Source organism: Malaya genurostris, chromosome 3, assembly GCF_030247185.1.
Source record: "Malaya genurostris strain Urasoe2022 chromosome 3, Malgen_1.1, whole genome shotgun sequence".
In the NCBI taxonomy this organism is placed as follows: domain Eukaryota; kingdom Metazoa; phylum Arthropoda; class Insecta; order Diptera; family Culicidae; genus Malaya; species Malaya genurostris.
This window is the reverse complement of record NC_080572.1, coordinates 129,225,833-129,246,377: the sequence shown is the minus strand read 5'-3', so window position 1 is coordinate 129,246,377 and position 20,545 is coordinate 129,225,833. Positions and strand designations below refer to the sequence as shown.

General features: G+C 36.8%; 1 protein-coding gene across 2 annotated transcripts in view; it reads left to right on the top strand.

Annotated features, from left to right (window-relative positions):
* LOC131439081 (dynein regulatory complex protein 1 homolog) overlaps window positions 1-20,545 on the top strand; it is a 248,026-nt gene that overhangs the window by 60,027 nt on the left and 167,454 nt on the right. The window lies entirely within an intron of this gene.

Below are 20,545 nucleotides of genomic sequence, written 5' to 3'. Positions count from 1 at the left end.
ACAACCTTACAAACCCACTAACACCTGACTTTATTTTATCTTGTGGTGGGAGAAAAATAGTAAATGTCCTGCTATTTTTATTATCACTTTATTATTATTATTAGTGTTTTTATAACGTTCTTTCAGAGTTGTCAGAGAAATGCATGTATTTTTCACATGGCAATTTGGCAACATTCAGAATTAGCTACAGGGGTCTCCCGCATATCTCAGTCCGCTCCTCTATAATTTTTACGTGAATGACATTGACAGCTGTCTAGTATCCCCATGTACACTAAGACAATTGGCAGTGGTTTCAGTTACTGGACCCATTACAAGATACCTTAGAAAACTTATCCGTTTGTTATCTGTTCATCTGGGTATCGAATTCTCTGCGGAGAAAACAGAGCTGGTCATCTTTTCAAGAAATCATGAACCCACGCAGCTTCAGCTTCATATGATGGGAAAAATGGCCCAACAGGTTTTGACTTTCAAATATCTGTGGTTTGATTCCAAATGCACGTGGGGAGGACACATTAGGTATCTGATAACAAAATGCCAACAAAGAGTAAATTTTCTTTGAACAATAACAGGATCTTGGTGGGGTGCGTATCCGGAAAATAAAAAAAATTGTATCAGACAACGATACTTTCAGTGATGACACTTACAATGAGTCTTGAAGTTCTGGCGGGAAACATGGCATTGAAAGATCGTTTTTGGAAGCTTTCATCGCGACTGCTAATAAGATGTGAGGTACTGAATCCCCTGGTTATTAATAACTTCGAAAGGCTAGTTTAGCTTCAATCTCAAACAAGATTCATGACAGTATATTTGAACACTCCTAATACCAAGCCTAATAAAGTTACGCGGAGCACCAAGCCTTAAAAAAAAGTTGGAACGGTAACTTTGCGCTATCATAGCTCAGTTGTTACTTGACCGATAAATTTTACACCCTCGAATTTTGTGAAGTTTATTGACGATCGTTTAGGAAAAACTAATGAAAATCTGATTTTTTTTTCAAGCTCAAAATGTGCCCTATCTGCATTCATGCGGCACCTGCATCGCGAATCGGATATTGAGAACCTCAACTTTACCGAGTCATAACTTTGTTGTTAGTCAACCGATCTTCAAAATTCGTTCACCATTGGAAAGGCACTACTTAAAATGCACTGAAAAAAACTTAAAATGTTGATAGATGACCTAAGAAAAGATGAGACTTTTTACAATGGTCGTAAATATCTCGAAATTCAAAGCGATGACCTATTTATTTTTACACATCATTCGATTGCTAGTGATACCAGCTACAATTTTTGCTCAACTACCATTCCTGCATTATCAAAAGAAAACATTAAAAAATCGATGAATTTATAAATATATATATATATATATATATATATATATATATATATATATATATATATATATATATATATATATATATATATATATATATATATATATATGAATTAGTCTTTTTTTTCACATGTTTGTATATACCTCAAAAATTAAAGCGATGACATGTACATTTATTTGATTCAAAATATTGAAATCATTACCAGAAACAATGTATTGATGATCAAAATTATATCTCCGTTCAAAGAAGCTCGAGAAATTTGGCATAAATACAGAAAATTTCTTTTATTGGGAAAATTTTGCCAAACAAAATCAAATCAAAACTTTTAAATTTTATGACATATTTTTTATTATTTTAGTTGGAAATTTACTATAAACAAAATTTACAAAAAAAACTGAAACTTGGATTTCACTGAAAATTTTAAAAATTTTAGTAAATAACCTAAAACTATAAAAGTAGTTATATTTTTGTATTGGACAAACGATCTAAACAATTTTTATGCACAACCCAAACGCAATTGATAACTACTAAAATTCTAATTTTGTTGTAGGTTTGCGTCGAATCTCAAAACATAGGTAAAAGACCAGATATTTTAAAATTTCCGAGTTAAATTGCATTGCACAGTGGTCCGGATCCACAATTTAGGGGGACAAAAACATTTGTGGCTTAACCTTATACTTTAGAGCTATGATGTCTTCAAAACAAATGATCGGTGAAGATAAGCCATATGTCGATGTACATGGTATTAGGGTGGCTCTTATTATTAATGTGATCCAAAACTTATTTTCCGGATGTGTTGAGATAGAGGACTGCATTCTTCGGCAAAATTGTAGATAAACTTATATCGAGCAGCTTTGCTGAAGACACCATTGTGGTATCTCAAACGGTTTTAGTGTTACAGCTATTTTTAAAGAGCAACTAAGGGTGTTCCTCAAAAAAATCAGATTTTTTGCTCTAGCATTTATATTTTTCTCTTTTCGTATATGTATCTTAGAACATCTTTTAGAGTTTGTTAAAACCATTTTTTTAATGACTGGCGTATTCAGGTAACGTTTCCTGAACCGAAGTTATGAGCAAAACTAGTTCAAAAACAGGTTATTTTTAAACTGCTATATCTAACATTAAGGCAAACGAAAAAAAACCGTTTCTTGTATTTGACAGAATATATTTTCGTGCATGTTTATAAAAAAAAGGCGGAGGAGATATTTTTTAAAATTTTTCTAAATTATGTTCAAACATTGGGTTTTTTCATTGAAAAATATTCGTATCATGTAAGTCATTTATTAGCTATATATGAAAATAAGGTATTTTTGTCTTCTAAAGTTGTAAATTAATTCAAGTGCATATACGGTAAGAAATCGTTCTGCATTCTTCGGGGAATTCAGAATGGTGTCGCTTTTGTAAAATCTCTAAGGTGGTTGGAGGTTTTATCAACCGTGCATTTTGGCACCTGCAGATCGTTCAGCATCCTTTCGGGGATGCAGGACGATTTATTTCTTTATGTTTTGTGCTATTTTCCCACCTCACCCAATTCCCAATTCCCTTCCATGTTCCTTTTATCCTTCCCTTTTCCATCAAGAAGTTGATGAGAAGCTACGGCAAGGCACGAATCTCCAAATAACTAGGGGAACATGCCACTTGAGCCAATTAGTTCTGATAACATAGGTGCAGGGTTTCATTCAGTAAAAAGCATTCAAACGTAGAGGTTGTTTTTCGAGACGAAGACAACTGTAAGCTGCAAATAGATTGGTTGGTTGGTGCTAATCGCAAAGGCTGCTGCAAAGCCAATATTCGGGGCGATTCCAGTTTCATAAGTACCTGAAATAGTGGAACTCACTTCACTGAGAAAGATTGTCTAACCGATTTGAGAACTGTTTCATTTTGTAGGTTACACTAGTTCATGCACTAGCTTTCATATTTAAAAAAAATCAAACTGTTTTAAGATTACATTTTTTATATGAGAATAAGAGAGATATGAGAAAGGTATCATTACACAACTAGGTGGATAAAAACAGGTTTTACTTAATTTCGTGTGATTTTTTGTGCTAAATTAAGAATTGTATTTTTTCTTAATTGTTTACTAATAGAAAATTCAAATAATTTTCGAATTCTATACATTCCGAAATAATTCTAAGTTTGTGATATTTTAATTTAAATATTCTATCGATTATAATTGATGTCGTTTAGGATAGTGGAAAATTTAAGATATATGTTTTTGTTCTAATTTTAGTAGTTATCAATTCCGTTTGGGTTGTGCATAAAAATTGATTAGATCTTTTGTCTAATACAAAAACATAATTATTTTTACAATTCAGGTATATTTACCAAAATTTTTGAGATTTTCAGTGAAATCCAAGTTTCAGTTTTTTTGTAAATTTCCTTCATAGTAAATTTCCAACTAAAATAATAAAAAAATATATGTTATAAAATTTCAAAGTTCTGATTTGTTTTATTTTTTGGCAAAATTTTCCCAATAATAGAAATTCTCTGTATTTGTACCAAATTACTTGAGATTCTTTGAACGGATACATAATTTTGATCATCAATACGTTGTTTCTGATAATGATTCCAATATTTTGAATCAAAAAAATGTACATGTCATCGCTTTAATTTTTGAGTTATGTAAAAACATGTGAAAAAAAAGAAAAATTCATATATCTTTATAAATTCATCGATTGTTTAATGTTTTCTTGTGATTGTGCAGGAATGGTAGTTGAGCGAAAATTGTAGCTGGTATCACTAGTAATCGAATGATGTATAAAAATATATAGGTCATCACTTTGAATTTCGAGATATTTACGATCATTGTAAAAAGTCTCATCTTTTCTAAAGTCATCTATCTACAGTTTTCATTATAACTTAGGGTAGACAACCCTACTTTTAGTTTTTTTCAGTGCATCTTATTTGTGGAAGTAGTACCTTTCCAATGGTGAACAAGTTTTGAAGATAGGTTGACTAACAACAAAGTTATGACTCGGTAAAGTTGAAGTATTCAATATTTTCGATGTGACGTTTATGCCAAAGGAAAGAAAATTGGAAAGCAGATAGGGCACATTTGGTGCGTGAAAAAAACTTGGAACGGGAAAAATCAAATTTTCATTGGTTTTCCTTTACCAATCGTCTGCTACAAAGTTTTGGAATCAATCTACGAACTTCACGAAATTCGAGGGTGTAAAATTTATTGAGATTCGTTGAAAAACAGCTGAGCATTGACAGCTCATGGTTACCGTTCCAACTTTTTTTGAGGCTTGGTATTTGGAGTGTTAACCATATGTCACAGAACCTGAGTCTCTGACTCAACCCTTTTTTTTGATACATCCATGCAGCGTGAAGTGTGTGGAATCCCGGAACACCAACGCTCAATGGAAATCCCAAAAATATTTACAAGTAAGTTCAGGCATATTGACTCTGAGAAAATATTTTACACGGAAGGATCACGAATTGTAGAGGCTACTGGGTTTAGTATGTTCAACAATAATGTTTCGGCTTCATTTAGGCTTCAAGAACCTTCATCTGTTTATATAGCAGAGTTAACAGCAGTTAATTCTGTATAAAATGTTCAAAACGACGTATGTAACAATGAGAGATTCTCTTTGTTTACTTTCTCTTTCGATTATTACGGCACTCTTAGCAATCCTTCTCTTCAATTATTTACCGATAATAATAACTAAAGCTATCATCTTTTAATCTGCTGTGGAGAAATTACCGAAAAAAGCAGGAATATTTCGCAATAATCGAAAAAGAAAGTAAACAAAGAGAATCTCTCATTGTTACATTCGTCGTTTTGAACATTTTAAACAGAATTATAGTTTGAGTGTAATCGTCACATTATCTCCAAACCATTATTTTCTCTTCACATATAGTCTGAGTGCAATTGAAGCCATTCGCTTAAACGCTACTGGCAAAATGAACCGTTTTTCTTGGGCAAAATAAAACAGTGTCTGTACGACATATTGAATAATAATTATCAAATCACAATAATTTGGGTCCCGGCTCATTGCTCTATTCCTAGCAATGAATTAGCCGATATTTCAACCAAACGTGGTGCTATTGAGGGTGAAATTTATGATCAATTGCTTTCAACGAATTCTATAGCACGTCTCGCCAAAGAACAGCTGCCAGCTGGCAAGCTTGGAATAAGATGATCTGGGTCGGTGGATGCACTCAATTATTCCTAAAATGTCGACAAAGGCATGGTTCAAGGGACTGGATGTGAGTAGGGACTTCATTCGTATGATATCCAGACTCATGTCCAATCACTACACGTTAGATGCACATCTCCTTCGAATTGGACTTTCCGAGACTAATAATTGTGCTTGTGTCGAAGGTTTTCGCAATATTGATCATGTCGTTTGGACATGCGTGGAGTGTCGTGATGTTAGATCTCAACTAATAAATTCCTTGCGCACCCAAGGTAGATTATCCAATGTCCCAGTTCGCGACATTCTTGCTTGTCGTGACCTTTTTTTCATGAAACTTCTTTATCATTTCATTAAGTCCATTGGAGTTCCAATTTAAATTTTTTTATGTTAGACTGTTTTCTCTTCCATGAGTTCAACCAATGGCCAGCCATCTAATATTAATCGCTTGATAAAAACAGTGTTTAGATTAACTAATGAATACGAAAATATTAATATGATATTCGAAATGTATTAGGTTTAAAGTACTATGTATTGTGGATGCCACGGCGAAGAAAAACTTATGTATATTGCCTATGAAATAAACGTATTTATGAAAAAAACTATTGATATCGTCTAATTATCTTAAAAGATTCGGAGAAAACGGGTTTTAATGGTGTTACGAGATAAATTGAAATCAAATTCATCAGAGCAAGTATTGAATACGCGACACATACTCGAAAACGGTTAATTAGAGCCATAGTTAGTTCTAGCACGAGGAATTCTAAGAAAGGGATTAAACCGCAAATTACGCTATCAAAACTTAGCTGTTGTAGGAGATCTGCACAATCAATTCGAGATTGGATGAGATCCGCGACGAAAACAGCTTTCAGTGTATCACGCCGGACAGATAGCAAATCGAGTTGTACGAGCCTACATCGAGTTTTGTAGCTTGGAAGATTCAGTGGATCTCTCCAGGGCAGGCGACGCAAATGAAAACGAATGAACTCGTGCTGGACAGTTTCAATGCGCATCTTATCAGTTTAGTAATATGGTGCCCAAACAACATCAGCATATTCCAGTGTAGAGCGAACTAGAGCGCAATATAACGATTTCAGGCAGTATATGTTATTGAAATTTTCGAAGATGCGAAATATGAAACCAAGCATCTTGAATTGCTCAGACAGGGTATATTCTATGTGATCTTTAAAACCAAGTTTTGAATCCAATAACACCCATAGATCTTTAATTGAGGTCTCCCGTTTTAGTACAGCTTGCGAAATAGTGTAATCATACGTGATCGTGGTTCGTTTACGAGAGAAGAATATAACGGAGCATTCAGAGGCGTTCAGAACCATTCTGTTGACGTTGCACTAGTTAGAAAATACATCCAACTGTGACTGCAAGAAATTTGAGATCTTAGATGCGATGAAACAGCTGAAACAAATCGTCGGCGAATGATAGCTTCATACATTGCAATGATAAATTCAGATCATTTAGATTCATCGCCTTTCTTATAAACTGGAAAAACGTAAGAGTTTTGCCAAGATTCGGGGAAAAATCCAACCTGGAGAGATAGGTTGAACAGTTTAGTCAAAGGTACAAGAAGACTTCTGCGGCATTTTTTCAACACTAATGACGGAATACCATCAGGGCTGGAAAATAGTGATGATTTCAGTTTCAAAAATGCATTGTTAACGACGGCAGTCGTAATCGTAGGATGAGGACCAAACGATGAACGGAGTGGACCATTGCTGGTGGCCAAGAGCATATCCTGCGTAGACAAAGTTTCTTTGAAGAAAACACTGCTGAAGTAGCTGCGTAATAGGTCACAAACATCAGAAGGGGTCGAAGCATCCAGTTCACCAAAAAACATATGAGTTGGTAATCCCGATTCATTGCTCTGATCGTTGACATAGTTCCAGAAACGTTTGGGATTATCTTTAAGATTATTCTGTATGTTGCGTTGGTAGTTATAGTAGAGCGCCTTATTCAGTCGTTTATAACGGTTATTAACAAACACATAATGTGATCTTAGTTGAAGAGAAGGATGCTTTGTAAGTGTGTTTAAGGTAGATTTTTTTTTCACGTTTATAGCGTTTTAGAAGTGAGTTTTACCAGGGAGGATAAATTTTTCGACGACACGTTTTCTTTGGAACCTACTGGTCAAATAAAGCACAATATTCGTCCATACTGTGGCAGCGATGTTGCAGTCGTTGTCCAATAATAGCGAACACCAATCAATTGATAACAGAAACCTATTCATCGCCTCGAAGTTACTTTTCTTGTAGTTGTAATAAGTTGATTCTGGTGTATGATTGGTAAATATTAGTGGCAAAGATTCCATTATGGAAATATGGAGAGTTGGGTAATGACGACAGAGTTTAACCAACGGTTTGGGGGCTGCACCAACTAAACACAAATTCAAAAGCTCCTGACTGGCAAAACAAAGATCCAGAAGACGATGGTTGCTGTTGTAATGATCATTCAATTGAACTAGACCAGCAGTGTTACAGTCGCCAGTAGTCCATGATAAACAGTGCTATTCAAGGAGTTAGCATTTGGGTACAAATAATTGGAAACAGAGCGAATCCACACCAGATAAATTAAAGTCGCCTAGAATCATTAACTTATCGTTCAATTTCATTTGGTTAATGACTAGCAAGAGCGAATTCAAATGCTGCTGAATCAATTCCATATCGTTGATGCGACCAGGTGGTATGTAAATTACACAGATAAAAAGTGTGCAATTTTTGAGTGTAATGGCAACCCATAACTGTTCAACACTAGTACAGTTCGGAACATGTAGCAAACGAGAATGAAAATTTGAGCGACAGGTCAACAGAACTCTGCCGCCGCTTTTTTTAAAGCTATTCAATTCGTTCTGATCTTGTCTGTACACCGAATACGCATTTACAAAAATTTGCTTTGATAGTGTGCTACTGTTCAGTCAGGTTTCGATGAATATGTATATGTCATAGGCACGATCAGCGCAAGCTATACGGTATTGATCGAGACAGCTATTCATTCCTCCGATATTTTGGTAGTAGATTCCTAAACAAGTGTTTGGCTTTGTCGAGTTGGATACTGATAAAGCATTGGCGGGTACTGCACCGGTGAGCGAGGGTAGGGACGATGGATCGATTGAGAAATGATTGGGAAAGATCGAGGAGATTGTACTTGGGTGTAGTTGTATACATTTTGTTGTCGTGGTGATGCACTCGGTCTGCGTAGGGGTGCTTGCTCTAAAAAAGGAGCAATAGACACACCCGATGGTTAGAAGTCCGGAGAAATCGCTAGGGACCCGCAGCTTAAACGATCACCCTTATTCTGAATAACGACGTATTGATTTTTCGATCAAATGTGGTTCGATCGAATCCTAGCTACCTTTGATTTTGCTAGCGTTATTGGGAATACAAATGAAATACAGTCGTAAAATCGATACGACGTTATTCAGAATAAGGGCGGATATGAATGAGAACGGTCGATCGATACTCTGGCGGACGAGTTTCAAGCATTCGGTTAGACTACTGCCACACCTAAGTCTAGTTTGAACATAGTGTATAATATTTTGTACTGTTTCGTTAGGTAGAAATCTTGTTATATAGTACTACTTACTACTGTCTTGTACTTGCTGTGATGGAGGTGCAACTAATAGAGGAGCTTCCTGACTGTTTGTTTCGATATTTGTAGAATGAGTAGTTAAAATTCTATGGTAACTAGGCCCTACATAAGGCACATTTGACAGAACTGAAATGCTATTGGCTTGCCTGTTTTTGTTAATTCGTTTAGGTAAGGGAATGTTGATTGTCCTAGACTCTGATTTTCGATGATCTAGTATGTGAAACAGATACGACAAGGTCAGTTGTTGTAGGCGGCATCAACTGCCTATGTAGAATCTGATCGCGAAACGAGAATAAGCGACCGTTTGTTGCTTCAGAGAGAATCCCTACAATAGTGTTAAGGTTAGCAACCTTTGATTCTCAGACAGGTCATCCCGAGAAATTCGCTCTCGCGCTGGTGTCCATTCTATGTTTAATGAACCATGGCGGTTTTTTGTTGCTACGATGATATCCGTCTCTCTTCTATGGTACTGATTGAATCCTGTGAAGAGTTGCTAGAAAGCGTTTTTTTAATACGATAAAAGCCATTTTTGGTTAAAAGCAAGTACGCGCATCGCTTATGGGCTGGCTTACAATGGTAAAAAATGTATGTAAAATAGTAGGCAACGTTGATTTTTAACAGTTTTTCATTTTATGCTTTAAACAGTTTTTGCCATTCTCATATAGAAAGGTTATGCAATCACTGTGAAAACCGCTTTTTGAACCGAGGCCCGGAGGGCCGAGTGTCATATACCATTCGACTCAGTTCGTCGAGTACGCAAAATGTCTGTGTGTGTGTGTATGTGCGTATGTGTGTATGTAACGTTTTTTTGCACTAACTTTTCTCGGAGATGGCTGAACCGATTTTCACAAACTTAGATTCAAATGAAAGGTCTTGTGGTCCCATACAAAATTCCTGAACATTATTTAGATCCGACTTCCGGTTCCGGAGTTATGGGGTAAAATGTGCAAAAAATTGTGAAAATAAGTGCACTAACTTTTCTCAGAGATGGCTGAACCGATTTTCACAAACTTAGATTCAAATGAAAGGTCTAGAAGTCCCATAATAAATTCCTGAATATTATTTGGATTCGACTTCCAGTTCGGGAGTTATGGGGTAAAATGTGCAAAAAAAAAGAAAATATGTGTTCTAACTTTTCTCATAGATGCCGCGACCGATTTCACAAACTTAGGTTCAAATGAAAGGTCCTGTGGTCCCATGCGTAATTCCTGAATTTCATGCTGATCCGACTCCCGGATCCGGAAATATAGTGTAAAGTGTGTTAAAAATTGTACACCATCACTGAAATGGGAAAAAACCTTAAAAAAATTTCTAAATCGACCTCAAATCTTTTCCAAATGATAGTTTTTATCAGTAGACGGTCAAACAAACCGATTTCGGTTATTCTTTTAAGAATCTAAGAAAATTATTTTGAAGAATACCACAGTGTTATATATGATAGTATGATTGATATGAGAAAGGCATCATTTCACCACTAGGTGGATTAAAACAGATTTTTTTTATTAAATTTGAACTAATAGTTTTTTTTAGTATTTGTCAATAGTTAGATCGCAAACAAGAGCCAGAATCCTGTCCACGACGCTCAAATTAAATGTTTCGGCTAAGGTTTTAACGATCAATTTAATTGGAAATTTTTGAAGAACCTCGCCTTAATTCACTTAGAGATGTTATAGTGTCTCTCTCTTGTCACTCAAACAGTCTCATTAAAACATAGTTTTTTGGTTGGGATAATTTGTGACACAAATTTGGTCTGATTTTTAACACAAATTCATTCAGATTATTTCGGTTTGTTCAGAAAAGCGTGACAGAATAATTATGCCGCATATTCAACAACATTCTCAAAGCTAAATATCTCAGAAGTAATACATTTGAACTTGTTCATTGGTTACTTTCTGAAAAAAGTGCGGAAAGAAAAAACGCGTTTTGTCCGTAACGTCACTTATACCATTATATTTCCGGAACCGGAAGTAACAGCCAATAGATCTTCGAACCTGATTCACAACCCTACAGAGAGCCTCAGTTTGTTATATTCGGTCAAGTCATCTCGGAGAATACTGAGCGGAGAGAATGCGTTTTGTCGATTACGTCACTTAGGCCTCTATATTTCAGGAACCAGAAGTAACTGCCGATTGATTTTCGAACTCGATTTACAACCCAATAGTAGCTTTAAAACGAGTTTTCGGCAACAGTTGCTCGGAAAATGGTAGGAAAGCGACAAAATTCAACTATTTCTTTATGATTATCATTAGCACTGAAAAATGCTTTGAATGGGCCTTGCTGGACTTTTTGGCTGCCTTTCTACCGGTTTTCGGTGCGTTCAGTGTAGCTGCTTTAACTTAAATGACGCTGTTTCTCATATTTTTTTTTTTGCATAAATATCTGTTTATTAATCTTATTTTTGTGTATTACATCAACATTTTACAGTACAAGTGTTTTGACCCTTTGGCCTTTCATCTTTGTTGTTCATACGATTCGTTATTAATAATAGGTGTTTTAGTTACTCTTGTTTTACATACTAATGTTTAATCATAATATTTATTTTAATTATTAATAAAATATCTACCTACTTATAACTATCCCTAACCTAATACGTACAAATTTTGAATTATTTGTATTTCAGAGATTGAGCACCTCTCTTCAAACTTCGTGCAGTATTGTTCGAATTTTTGTTCTAGTATATCCAAGGAAGCCATCACATGTACTTCACTAGTCCTTGTCCAAGGGGGTAGATTTAGAATCATCTTTAAGATCTTACTTTGAATGCGCTGAAGCCTAAGTTTGTGTGTTCGTGCACAGCCTCGCCAAACAGGGACTGCGTATTCAATTGCGGGGTAGATGATTTGTTTATAGACAGCCATCTGATTCTTCATGCAAAGTTTAGATGTTCTACAAATCAGCGGATACAGAGACCTAATGAGTATGCTGCATTTTTGAACGATTTTGTCAACATGTGACCTGAATATCAGATGTCTGTCAAAGGTGAGTCCTAGATAGATAACTTCATCGGACCGTTGAATGACCTCATCACCGAATCGTATTCTGCATTCGTCTGATGGAACAAGTTTTGGAGATCTTGAATGTGGAAACAAGATGACCTGAGTTTTTGCTGCATTGATCACAATTTTCCAGCTTGTAAAATATTCAGTTAGTGCGTCCAGACCTGTCTGTAGTTTATTCTTCAGAGCATTAATGACACGACCTTTGTAAAGAACGGCAGTATCATCAGCAAATTGTGACAGAACACCACCACCTGGAAGAGGTGGGATGTCTGATGTGAAAATGTTGTATAGAATGGGACCTAGGATACTTCCCTGGGGTACACCAGCAGGAATAGTAAATCTTTCTGAACGTGCATTATTCAGAGAAACCTGGAATGCTCTATCTGCAAGATAATTTTTGATAATTTTTATAAGATACATGGGAAAATTATACCGATGCAGTTTGAACACCAGTCCATCGTGCCATACATTATCGAATGCCTTTTCAATATCCAATATTGCCATGGCAGTCGTTTTGGACACTGATTTGTTTTGCTGGATGACGTTGTTAACCCTTGTGAGTTGGTAGATGGTGGATCTTCCTTTCCGGAACCCAAACTGTTCTTCCAGAAATATATCCTGTTCATCTGCGAAAGCAAGAATTCGCCTCTGTATTGACTTTTCAAACAGCTTGGATAGGGCAGAGAGTAAGCTGATGGGCCGATAGCTCTTGGAAGGGGAAGGATCTTTCCCCGGTTTCAATACTGGGATAACTTTAGCTAACTTCCACATAGAAGGGAAGTAACCAAGCTCCCAGCACCTGTTGAAAATTTTAGCTAAGAAGACAAATGAATGTACTCAAATGTTTCAGCTCAATGTTGAATGTGTTGTCGAAACCGGGGGCCTTCATATTTTTGGATTTTTTCACAATAGCCATCAGCTCATTCGCAGTGACTCTACTTTCCTCAGGAATCAAGCTGTCTGATTGGTCAACCTCAGCTACGCTATCAGCAACGGCTCTTTCATGTGGACTAACAATGTTGAGTCCTAAATTGTGAGAACACACGAACTGCTGGCCTAGCGCATTTGCCTTCTCTACTGGTGTGATTAAAGGTATTCCTTCAGCTGCGTCCTGGAGTGGCAGCAAAGGAGGAATAGGCTTCGGTTTTTTCTTAAGCACCTTCGTTAAGGACCAGAAGGGCTTTGAATGTGGGAGAAATTCTCGAAGCTTTTGCTGGAAGTTCCTGTTGCGAAGCTCAGATATCCTTTCCTGGATTATCCTAGTTAAGTTGTTATAAGTAGTCTTCCTATCTAGAATGCCAGTTCGTTGATACTGCCTCCGGTAGATATTCCGAAGTCGGATGAGTTTCTTGGTGACACTGTCGATTTGAAGAGGAGAACTCGGCATATGTTGTACTGGAACCATCCTATCACGAGCGACCGTGATTGAATGCTGGAAGGAAGATAGGGCCGCATCGATTTCCATCGGGGAATCAAGTGGCAGATCGATATTAATATGTTGGTCGGCGATTTGTTGAAATTGGACCCAATCGGTGCGATAATAGTTCCTCCGAGGTTGAATAGGCACTGTTTCTGGTGAAGATCCCAACGTCAATATTACTGGAAAGTGGTCGGAAGAGAGCTCGTTGAAGACAACCGGAGAGCTGTCTACGGCGATGTTGCTGATGAATATATCCAAAATGGAATGAACTCCCGATCTGGAAAGTCGCGTTGGTTGATCCGGAGCGAGGATGTTGTATTGTCCAGCTTCGTAATCTTCTGCAAGTACGAATCCGTTTCGATTCTGTCTTCTGTTTCCCCACAGCTCATGCCGTGCGTTTAGGTCCCCAGCAATGATGAATTTGTTCTGTCGTCGAGTGAGCATAGCCAGATCTCGCTTCAATGATGCACACGAACCATCTCGAAGATTGGTTTGTTTGGGGCAGTACGCTGCAATGATGATGATGGGTCCCATCGTCGTTGTAATCTCAATTCCGATGGCTTCTATTAGTTGCAATTTAAAGGCTGACAGAAGCCTGTGCTGAATGGATCGTTTAACGGCAATGGCAACTCCCCCTCCTCTGGTAGTTGTCCTGTCGAGCCTGTGAATCCTGTAATTGGAAATAAAAATAGAAATTTCAGGTTTAAGATGAGTTTCAGTTAAAATAGCAATATCGGCATTCTTCTCTTGAAGAAAGTCGGACAATTCAGCAGTTTTGCTCCTGAGTGAGCAAGCATTCCAATTTACTATAACCAACTCATTATATTGCATATTCGATGATGAATTTGCCTAAGGCGTTGATTTGATCTAACCGCGTTCTGCAGTTTCGTAGCTTTGTTGTAATTGTTTCAAAAATGACGATCAGTTGTTCAGCAGAGAATAAATCACCAGAGTCATCCTTTGCTTGTGGTTGATTATTGCCCCATCCAGGAGGGATTTTTGAGGAAGATTCTTTTTGAAATCCAGCGGCTGAAGTCTTTGGATTGCTGCGAGGAAGTGGCGGCAAATTCGGAATATCCCTCTTCGGTGGGAGCCGTGGGAAATTAATTTCATCCTTCTGTGGAACATTCTTGCGCGTTGATTGTTTGCGGGACGCCTGTTGTCGAATTTTTGTGAACTCAGCACGTTTGGGACACGATTTGCTAGTAGATGGATGGTCGCCATCACAGTTAACACATTTTACAGCGATGTCATCTAGTAGGCAATCGTTGGTATTGTGTGGTTCGGCACATTTCCCGCACCGACTTTTCATGTGGCAATTCCTCGCTCCATGGCCGTAGTTCAAACAGTTCGTGCACTGTGTGACATCCCGATGTACTGGTTTATACTTTTGCCATTCGATGATTATGTGAAATAACGATTTAATCGTTTTCAGTTGACTCATGGTGATGGTGCCCTTCTCCAGATGAATCAGGTACAGTTGATCTCTAAACTTTTTGTCCGTATTATGTCGTTTCATTTTGAACACCATCATAGGCTTTAGTCCAGCATCTGACAGTGCCTGCTTTAGTTCGGCTTCCATCATATCGGGTAGTCCTCGAAGTACAACCTTCATAGGTTTGTTGGCGGCAATATCGTGTGTGAAGTATTCCGCTTTTGTCTGCTTCAGATAACATTCCACTCCTTTGTAGTGGTTCAAAGCCGGAACAGTTATTTTGTAGCCTTCAGTACATAAACGGATTGTTGCCTGTAGTCCTTTGCTGATCAGTGTGTTGAAATCCGAGCGTAGAGTTGGTGGGAAGCCCTTCAGGTAGAAAGGCGGCATTTTTTCCTTCTTCTGCAGTTCCTCTTCGACATCAACTGGCAGATCAGCATATTGGTTTTTACTCAGCAAACGGTCGTTTACCTGTACATCACTTGGCTTCAGACGCTTAGCATCCTTTGGATCCTTCTCGGATCTATGGCGGTTTTTACCCATAGCTTGGGTAGGTAGACAACTGCGAATAAAAAATAAAACAAAATCGAAATTAGTCGTAGTAGGTTATTCGTCTATCCACATCGAGTGTTAGATGACGAATGACGCTGTTTCTCACATCACATTTCATTTTATACCTGCTACTGGCAGCGGTGTACGGACAGCCCCTTTGCCAAAATTCCTCGATTTTGCTCTCGTGTGTCTTGTTTCGGGAACAGTTGCTCAGCAAATGGTAGGAAAAATGAACCACTCAACTTTTATATGGATGCTCTTGTATAGATGCAGACATCTCGCGTTCTGATTGGCTGGTGCTTTCATAGGTTAAATCAAACAGGTTTTTCAATAGTGTACTATTGAAAAACTTCAATGTTGTAGCAATACACGTTCAAGTTGAAAATTTTCGATTCTATTGGTAGTTAGATTATATAAATCCTTCTATATTGATAGTTATATTATTTAAATCCTATATTGGTAGTTAGATTATATAAATCCTATATTGGTAGTTAGATTATATAAATCCTTCAATCGCAATGCGACGTGGTTAGCTTCTATTCCAAGTATTTGCATATCACTTCTGGAAGAGATGGCTCAGGGAGTACTTACCGGATATAACGAGTCGCAGCAAGTGGCACTGAAAGGTTCCACCGATTAAAGATCGTGACATAGTGCTGATCGTGGATCCGGATAGTCCGAGAAATTGTTGGTTCAAGGGGCGCATTATTGGTACAGTAAATCGAGATGGGCAGGTACGCAAGGTTACGATTCGAACTGCTAAAGGTGTTTACGAGAGAGCAGCTGTGAACGTCGCGGTGATTGACGTCTACTGTCAAATTAAAATCTGGTATACACTGCCGTTCTAATTTTTCTATATTTGAAACACAGATAAAACGCTGCTGGGGCTGCCAGATTATTTTGTTATAATTTCTAGATCTAAATTTTAAAACTGACATAAATTATGCATCTAGAACACTCCTGAATATGCCCTAATAGTACGGAGCGACTGAACGTTCAGTAGTACATTGAGCTAAATTTTCTTTTTCACATTATATGATATTCTAATGGTTTTTCACTATTAGCATTTCCAATAATAGTTACAAGATGTGTTCAACATCATGTCAAATATATGAGATAATCTTATGAAACATAAAACTGTTCTTAACGTTATTTTTATAGGAATTCCATATAACGAATGAAATTTCCAGTCTGAGTCAAATTTATTGGCGCGTCTTATAACCATTACTAGATATCCGCACAACATACATTGGAACAATTTATGAAGCGCATAATATATTCACTTCGAATTTATTTAGATAGATTCATATATACCATATGACTAGTTTTATAAAATTATATATATATATATATATATATATATATATATATATATATATATATATATATATATATATATATATATATATATATATATATATATATATAACTTTCAATGCAGGTCATACGAATAGCAGATAATTGCCAACTACTTTTCTTTGAGGATTCAAGCTTTACTAGTATTCCATTCGGTAAGGGAGCACCTCATGATATTTGCGAAAGAGAAGTGAGATCCCGAGACTGAAAATAAAAATATTAGTCTTACTAGACAGATAGAGTAATGAAATGTACCGGATATATATTTCATGGTCCGTTAACGCATATCCTTTAACGAAGTTGGATGAGCTGTCTTGTCAGCGATTTAAAATTACATTGAGATGCGGAACTTCCTGAAAAAAATGGTCTGGAGCAGTTAATGAATGTCGAGGACACAACTATTCACGACTTTCATCGGATTTCCATATAAATTATATGGGATATTTTTATAACTTTCATTATGATAACGTCCATTTAGATTTGACGTACACAATAAATAAAGATTATAAGTTTCCATATAATTTCTATGAATTATATTCTGCATATGATTCATAGGACAAATCTAATGAATATAAATAAGATTTTCATTTCAGTGTACGGTTGGGTTTGATCGGGGTTTTTTGAGCTGGCAGGTTACGACAAGCTGAAGATTCAAAGGGCGGAAGACGTGTATATGCACTAAAACGTAAGAAAATAACTGTGAAATTTAAACTAAATATGTTTAATTCTATGTTATTCATATGTACATGCAGGAATTTAAAGCGACTAAACTTTGAACGAATAAACGTCGTTACGAATTTGGCAAACATCTACGGTCTTTCTTGTTACACCGAGACGCAAGTAAAGACTGTCCCAGAAAGTGTGGACGCACTTTGATTTCGCTGTAAATAATTCACAAGTGTTAGATATTCAAATTTTATTCGATATACTGATAATATTAGACTACAACAACAGAATATTATTCTCAACATTTGCTACTTAGCCATTGTAGACTAACTGGCGCACCTTCTTGCGAACGTTCCTCATTGAATTCCGTACAGACTTCTTGGCGACAAGTTTTGACACTTTTTTCTAATCTTTTTCGAACTGTTGAATGGTTTCGGCTGCCGAGACATGTTTCCTAAGATATACCTTCGTCAATGCCCAAAATTCCTCAACTAATCGAAGTTGTGGGCAATTTGGTGGATTCGTGTCTTTTGGGACGAAAGCGACATTTTTTGTAGTTTACTATTCTACCGTTGATTTCGAGTAGTGTCAAGAAGCAAGATCTGGCCAGAAGACAACAGGATCCTTGTGGCTTCGAATCATGGGTAGAAGTCGTTTTTGTAAACATTCCTTGATGTATATTTCGCTGTTAATTGAAGCAGTGGTGATGAAGGGTTTCGAAATCTTACTGCAGCTACAAATTGCTTGCCAGACCATAGCTTTCTTACCAAATTTTTCGACTTCAATCGATGTCTCGGACTGGTTTAACATTTGCCCTTCTCGCACCGTTTAATATTGTAGTCCCGGCATGGATTTGTAATCGAGTTTAACGTAGGTTTCGTCGTCCATGATTATACAGTTCAAATTCTCAGCAAGAATAGTATTGTACAGCTTTCGAACCCTCGGCCTGATCGATGCTTCTTCTTTCGGACTACGTTTTGGTTGTTTCTACTTCTTATAGGTTCGAAGATTCAAACGTTCTTTAGCACGAAGAACATTTGACTTCGAAGTGCCTACTTTTTTGGCCACATCCCGAACTGAAACCTCCTTCTTTTGCTCGAACGCCTTCAGTATACGTTTATCCAACAGAGAGTATGCAGGACCTTTTTTCGACCCGTTTCCGGGTCATCCTTAAAGGTGTTATCTTCCATTTTTGCTATCTTTATCAATGACAGTCCGCGTTCTGTGCACCATTTGTACACAATTTTTCGAACAAACTAATGAAAACGAATAAACAACTGCACAAGTAGTTAGAGAAGAGTGTACACAACAGGACGCAGCAATAAAAATTGACAGATTCTGAACTTATTCAGACTACACCGACGACGGCAAATTACCGAACAGACGCATTCAAACAGTGGCATCGGAGAGCGCACCTTCTGCGTGGTTAAAAACCTCAAACGCTCAGGTTGTAGTTCTCATTTGCTTCCGGTCGTCAAGGCGAAAAGACGCATTATACCAGTTTGGCATTATATGGCACTGCGAGGGGATGTGTTGCGGTTCGTTCGTAAAGACAGTTTCAATTCAAACAAGAGCGATTGCGTCATACAGAGCTGCTGATCGTTTGAATTTGAGAGAAAGAAAACGAAAAGTGATCAACATTATGTAAAATCAACCATTTTCATGGTTCTAAATGTTATCTAAAGAACTATTAAGATTACTTCTTTGGAAATGGAAGGTAAAATTCATCAGTTTAGTGAAAATCCAAAACAATTTGATTTGCTTCATGCACTTTTCACTGTGCGAAAATCGTTCGAGAGAAATGTTCCGAACTGTGCTAAATATCGTAGTGAATTCCACAATTTTGTCCTTCTAAAAGGCAGAAATGAATCCTGTACAGCAATATTCAATTCAAACAAGAGCGATTGCGTCATACAGAGCTGCTGGTCGTTTGCATTGGAGAGAAAGAAAACGAAAAGTGGACAACATTGTATAAAATCAGCCGTTCTAATGGCTCTAAAGATTACTTCTTTGCAAATCGAAGGTAAAAACTATCAGTTTAGACAAAATCCAATATAACTTGATTTGCTTCGTGCACTTTTCGTTGTGCGAAAATCGATCGAGAAAAATTTTCCGAACTGTGCTAAATATCGTAGAGAATTCCAAATCATCAGTTTAGTGAAAATCCAAAATAACTTGATTTGCTTCGTGCACTTTTCGCTGTGCGAAAATCGTTCGTGCAAAATGTTCTGAACTGTGCTAAATATCGTAAACTATTCCACAATTTGGTCTTTATGAAAGGCAGAAATGAACCCTGTACAGCATCTTAATAGTTTCTTTCAACGAAATATGCAAATCCGAAATGAAATAATCGACATCAAAATTGAATATGTATGGCCGTTTCAACCGCCCATTTGCTATAAACTAAAGCTATAAACGAAATCATGTAAAAAGAAACCTCTTGATTCAGTTTTTCATCATTCGGTACTAGGAGCAGATGTGTTGCGGTTCGTTCGCAAAGCCAGTTTCAATTCAAACAAGAGCGATTGCATCATACAGAGCTTCTGGTTTATTGCATTGGAAAAAAAGAAAAAGAAAAGTGAACAACCTTGGGAAACATTAGCAGAATCAGCCCTTCTAAATACTCTAAATGTTTTCTAAAGAATTATTAGAATTACTGATTTGTTAAAATATGCAAATCGGAAGTGAATATAATCAATTTAGTGCAGGTCTACAGTCTAATAGATTCTAATCAGAAAAAATTAGAAATCTTTTCTCGCCTATTTTTTGTATTGAAAAATTCATTCGATGTTGCTGGCAATTTTATATTCTTGTAAAAATAGACCGATGATAGTTGTGAGGGATTTTAATAAATATGGTTCAAACCAAGATAATACCTACTACGCTAAGCACATTGATCTCATATTTGCTAGAAATATCAATGTAGCAAGCCGTAGATTCGGTTCATACTTTTCATATCACAGAACAATTATATTAGTGATCAACCCAGCGAATTAATGTTTTCTTCATTGAAAGATTATAATCGGTTGTGAACTGTATATCTAC